Source organism: Schistocerca piceifrons, chromosome X (assembly GCF_021461385.2).
Source record: "Schistocerca piceifrons isolate TAMUIC-IGC-003096 chromosome X, iqSchPice1.1, whole genome shotgun sequence".
NCBI classification, from domain to species: Eukaryota; Metazoa; Arthropoda; class Insecta; order Orthoptera; family Acrididae; genus Schistocerca; species Schistocerca piceifrons.
The window spans coordinates 223,121,833-223,128,177 of NC_060149.1; the positions used below are offsets into that span (position 1 = coordinate 223,121,833).

Here is a 6,345-nt window from a genome sequence, read left to right on the forward strand (position 1 = left end):
TGCAGGATTCTTTTTCCTATTCATCTGCATTAATTTACATTTATCTATATTTAGAGTTAGCTGCCATTCTTTACACTAATCACAAATCCTGTCCAAGTCATCTTGTATCCTCCTACAGTCACTCAACGACGACACCTTCCCGTACACCACAGCATCATCAGCAAACAGCCGCACATTGCTATTCACCCTATCCAAAAGATCATTTATGTAGATAGAAAACAACGGCGGACCTACCACACTTCCCTGGGTCACTCCAGATGATACCCTCACCTCCGATGAACACTCACCATCGAGGACAACATACTGGGTTCTATTACTTAAGAAGTCTTCGAGCCACTCACATACTTGGGAACCAATGCCATATGCTCGTACCTTAGTTAGGAGTCTGCAGTGGGGCACCGAGTCAAACGCTTTCCGGAAGTCAAGGAATATGGCATCCGTCTGATGCCCTTCATCCATGGTTCGCAGGATATCATGTGAAAAAAGGGCGAGTTGCGTTTCGCAGGAGCGATGCTTTCTAAAGCGGTGCTGATTCATGAACAGCAACTTCTCTGTCTCAAGGAAATTCATTATATTCAAACTGAGAATATGTTCGAGAATCCTGTAACAAACTGATGTTAAGGATATTGGTCTGTAATTTTGAGGATCCATCCTTCTACCCTTCTTATATACAGGCGTCACCTGTGCTTTTTTCCAGTCGCTCGGGACTTAACGTTGGGCAAGAGATTCGCGATAAATGCATGCTAAGTAAGGAGCCAATGCAGTAGAGTACTCTCTGTAAAAACCGAATTGGAATCCCATCAGGACCTGGCGATTTATTTATTTTCACCCCATTCAGCTGCTTCACAACCCCAGGGATGTCTATCACTATGTCCTCCATACGGGAATCTGTACGAGACTCAAACGGCGGTATGTTTGTACGATCCTTCTGCGTGATAGATTTCTCAAATGCTAAATTTAAAATTTCAGCTTTCGTTTTGCTGTCTTCCGTTGCCAGACCAGACTGATCAGTGAGTGACTGGATGGAAGCCTTCGACCCGCTTACCGATTTTACGTAAGACCAGAATTTCCTTGGGTTTTCAGCAAGATATTTTGCTAAGGTATGACGGTGGTAGTGGTTGAATGCTTCACGCATCGCTCTTTTTACAGCAGCACGAATCTCTACTAACTTTTGCCTGTCCCCATTCTCCCGATCGTTCTTGTATCGCGAGTGCAACTGCCTTTGCTTCCTGAGCATTCTCCGAATTGCGCTGTTAAACCACGGTGGGTCTTTTCCGTCCGTAACCCACTTTTTCGGCACATACTTGTCCAATGCGTGATTTACAATGTGTTTAAAATTTGCCCATAATTCTTCCACGACCATCGTACCGGAAGTAAATGAAGTCGATTCATTTACTAGGTGGAATGCTAACAACTGCTTAATTGCTCTTTCTAGTAAGAATACCCTCCTAGCCTTCTTGACCTACTTTTTAACTTTCGTAACCATAGTCGTAATGACAACATCATGAGCACTAATCCCTGTCTCGACACTGACACCGTCGATGAGGTCTGGTCTGTTCGTGGCTACCAGATCTAAATTACTTCCATTACGCATTGGCTGTCGATTTAGCTGCTCAAGACACTTTTCGGATAATGTGTTCAAAAGTAATTCACACGACGGCTTGTCTGTACCACCTGTAATGAATCCATAGACATCCCAGTCTATACTAGGTGGGTTGAAGTCGCCTCCGACTAATATAGCATGATTTGGGTACTTCTGCAATACAGAATGTAGACTCCCTTCGAATGATTCTAGAACTGTCACGGTGGAACCTGGTGGCCGGTAATAACACCCCACAATTAACTTTATTTCCCCTAGCCCTGTTAAACGTGTCCAGATAACTTCACAATCACACTCTACTTTGACCTCAGTAGACACAATACTTTTTCCAACTGCAGTGGAGATACCACCTCCTACGGTGTCTAATCTGTCTTTCCGATACACGTTCCAACCCTCACTGAATGTTTCAGAACTTCCTATCTCAGGGTTCAGCCAGGTCTCAGTCCCGAGAATAATTTGGGAGCCACACGCTTTCTGGAGGGCAGTAAATTCAGGAACTTTATTCCGAACACTCTAAAAATTTACTGCTAGTGCCTTGATAGCTGAAGTGTCTTTACACTGAGCGCGTCTTGATTTCCCTGCATGCACGTCGACTGGTGAGTGTTCATCAGGACACCTCGCACTACTGCCTGGCCTAAAAAAACCCCACGTGCACGCCACAAGTACTCTGCTACCCAAGTAGCCGCTTCCTTTGTGTAGTGCACCCCTGACCTATCTAGGGGCGTCCTGCAATTCCCCACCCAATAGCGCAAGTCTAGAAATCTGCAGCCAAGACCGTCACAGAATCGACAAAGCCTCTGGTTGAGATCCTCCACTCGGCTCCAAACCAACGTCCCCGATCCGCTCTGGGAACAATGCTGCAAATAGAGAGCTCTGCTTGCACCCCACGTGCGAGGCCAGCGGTCTTCACCATATCCGCCAGCCGCCTGTGCGCACTGAGGATCGCCTCAGAACCCAAGCGACAGGCATAATTGGTGCCGACGTGAGCCACTATTTGTAGACGACTGCACCCCGTACGCTCGATAGCTGCCTCCACATCGTGGATGAGACTCCCTGGCAGACAAACCGAGTACACGTTGGATTTCTTTCCAGCCCTGTACACTATTTCCCTAAGGGTCTCCTTCACCCGCCTAACGTTGGAGCTCCCAATAACCAGCAAGCCTTTGCCCCCGTGTGCCTGCTCGGACCCACTGGCAGGATGAACGGGCGAGGCCAGCCGGCCAGCCTCCACATTGGCCCTCCGCCTCGAGTGACGCGAACGCGTTGCAGCCCGCCAGTCACCCTGAGGTGAGTATCATCCAACGCGCCGGGTACACTAGACGGTGCCTCGGCGGCTGAGTCAGCGGACGCAGCAAGCGACACCTGTGGTGTCTCAAGCGACGCGCCAGACCCTCCGCCATCGCTGCACCTCGAGGCAGCAGCCTGAAGGCGGCTGACCGTGGCCAACAGCACGCTCAGCTTCTCGCGAACCGCGGAAAGTTCCCCTGCGCCCGCACACAGCACGCATACACCCTATCCATCCTACTGCTAATATCTAACGACTCCGCGAATTTGTACTCTACGGCTGTCAATAAGCAATACTACTCCTCTCAAATACGGGAATACGCAAGGATTTTATGTAATTAAATATGCAAGCGCACAAACACTCGGAAAGAAATTAAGAATCAAACTACAAAACAAATATCAAAGCTAAACATGCGACTCGCTACTGCACTGCTGCAGCGCTAATGCTTCACCAGCAGCTGCTCAAGGCTCACTGACCTATGTCAAAAGCGCACTGGCTGTCCAAAACAAACAACTGCGCGAATTTATACTCTACGGCTATGAATAAAGGCAACGGCTTTGCCGCAGTGGATACGCCGGTTCCCGTGAGATCACCGAAGTTAAGCGCTGTCGGGCGTGGCCGGCAGTTGGATGGGTGACCATCCTGCCGCCATGCGCTGTTGCCATTTTTCGGGGTGCACTCAACCTCGTGATGCTAAATGAGAAGCTACTCGACCGAATAGTAGCGGCTCCGGTCAAAGAAAACCATCATAACGACTGGGAGAGCGGTGTGCTGACCGCATCGTCAACCGAAGATGACACGGCGGTCGGATGGTCCCGATGAGCCACTTGCTGCCTGAAGACGGAGTGCTTGCTTTGCTATCAATAAGCAATATTACTCCTCACAAATACGAGAATACGCAAGGATTTTATGTATTTAAATATGCAAGTGCACAAACATTCGGAAAGAAATTAAGAATCAAATTACAAAACAAATATGAAAGCTAAATATGCGCTACTGCACTGCTGCTGCACTGATACTTCACCAGCGGCTGCTCAAGGCTCACATATGCCCTATTCCGAATGATTTTCGAGACAAAACACAATTAATGTACATCGTTATTTATTTGCTGTATCCTTCAATAAATTTCCAGCTTCACACATGTACGCTTGTACAACAGTTAGTTAAAATAACAATATTCGTTTAGCAAAGTATCAGTTTAAAAATATGTTTTTTAGCACATTCATCTCCAAGTACTATCGTACACGTCACATCGCAGCTGATGTACGGTGCACAATCAGTGTTCGAGTATTCCAGCGCCAACTTCAATGCATTTGTTCACTCTTGGAGAACATGTTGTGTTGCCTGTCTGACTACCTCAGCACGTTCCCTAATGAGGGCAGCAGTGTCCATTATGCGCCCACGCAATTTATCTCACGTATTCATCTTTTGCTTGTACATCTCAGACTTCATTCAACCTCAAAATCAAAATGGCGTAAGGTCTGGCTATCTTAGTGGCCAGTTAATTGCACTACCACGACCAAACCAGCGACTAGGGAAGTGCGGCTGAGAAGTTTTCTCATACGTCTGGTAAAATGTAGAGGGTCTCCATAATGCTGGAAGTACATTGCAGTCCGTGAGGGCAAGAGAACGATCTCAAGCTTTGAACATGAAAATCATTCTGTCTTGTTATTCGCTCTTCTAAAATGCGTGAACCTATCAGCATGTTACAGATCGTGTCACACCAAACAGTGATTGTAAAAAGAATTTGTAAATTCTTTTCCACTGTAGCGTGCAGATTCTCCAGCGGACACCGATAATTATTGAGTGTGTCGTTGATTACGTTCCATATAAACGCGTCTACACGAGTAAAAAGTATTAATGGAAGCAAATGACGATTGTCATGTAACCAGTGACAAAATTTAATTACGATGCTATTGTCGCTATTATGAAGATTGTGAAAACGTAGTATGTAGAATGGGTAAAAGTAACCAGCGAGGGAGAGGACAGAGGCACTTGCGACAGCGGCGCTTCCCAGGGGAGTGAAATGCCAGAAGGAGACCTGGCTGCTCTTTGCTCAGCGGTTGTGCGTGGGTCTCAACCCATGCCCCTCAGGCAGGCGACAGACGGCGGCTGACGGTTTGACGCCGAGTTCCTCCCTGGGTCTCATCATTTGCGGCAACAGACAGGAACAGCAAGCCAGCAGGGCTAGGACGCCAAGTCTCACAAAGGACCCAGTGTGGCGGCAGACACAGCCTGGTCTCGAACCATAGGCTGCTGCTGGCGCTGCCCAGTCGTCTGATTGGCCAGTGGTGCTCCAGCACTGTAGTGCGGCTACTCAGCAATTACCAAGTCCCTGACTCGAATAACGTCCTATCCTCATTTATACTCCATTACTGCCCATTTGTTCCTCTAAAACCTGGTGCCAAGTCACACTGCCCATAAGAGAGAGACTGCTTCAGTGCAGTGGCAACGACCCAATTGCTACTTCATTATGAATTACCTCGAAGAAAACTGTCTATTGACACACAGTCAACATGGGTTTAGAAAAGATCGCTCCTGTGAAACACAACTAGCTCTTTATTCAAATGAAGTGCATAGTGCTATTGACAAGGGATTTCAGATCGATTACATATTTCTGGTTTTCCGGAAAGTTTTAGACACTGTACCGCACAAGCGGTTTGTAGTAAAATTGCATGCTTATGGAATATCGTCTCAGATATGTGACTGGATTTGTGATTTCCTGTCAGAGAGGTCACAGTTCGTTGTAATTTACGGAAAGTCATCGAGTAAAACAGATCTGATTTCTCGTGTTCCCCGAAGTAGTGTTATAGGCCCTTTGCTGTTCCTTATCTATATAAACGATTTGGCAGACAAGCTGAGCAGCCAGCTTACGTTGTTTGCAGATGACACTGTCGTTTATGGACTAATAAAGTCATCAGAAGATCAAAACAAATTGCAAAACGATTTAGAAAAAATATCTGAATGGTGCGAAAATTGGCAGTTAACCCTAACTAACGAAAAGTGTGAGGTCATCCACATGAGTGCTAAAAGGAATTCGTTAAACTTTGGTTTACAATAAATCTGTCTAATCTAAAAGCCGTAAATTCAACTAAAAGCCTAGGTATTACAATTACGAACTACTGAAACTGGAAGGAACACATAGAAAATGTTGTGGGGAAGGGTACCCAAAGACGGCGTTTTATTGGCAGGACACTTAGAAAATGTGGCAGAACTACTACGAATGTCCGTCGTCTTTTAGAACACTGCTGCGCGGTGTGGGATCCTTGCCAGAAAGGACTGACGGAGTACATCGAAAAGATAAAAAAAAGGCAATACGTTTTGTATTATCGCAAAATATGGGACATGTTCCACTTACACGAGGATCTCCTCAGCACGGATCTATCAAACGAAAAAATTATCTAATCTAATGAAAAGAGTGTCACAGTAATGATACAGAATTTTGGCTAGACAAAATTAA

At 46.3% G+C, this 6,345-nt stretch overlaps 1 pseudogene; it reads left to right on the forward strand.

Annotated features, from left to right (window-relative positions):
- The first annotated feature begins 3,432 nt into the window (after positions 1 to 3,432).
- On the forward strand, positions 3,433 to 3,549 carry LOC124724011 (annotated as a pseudogene).
- Positions 3,550 to 6,345: the final 2,796 nt, after the last annotated feature.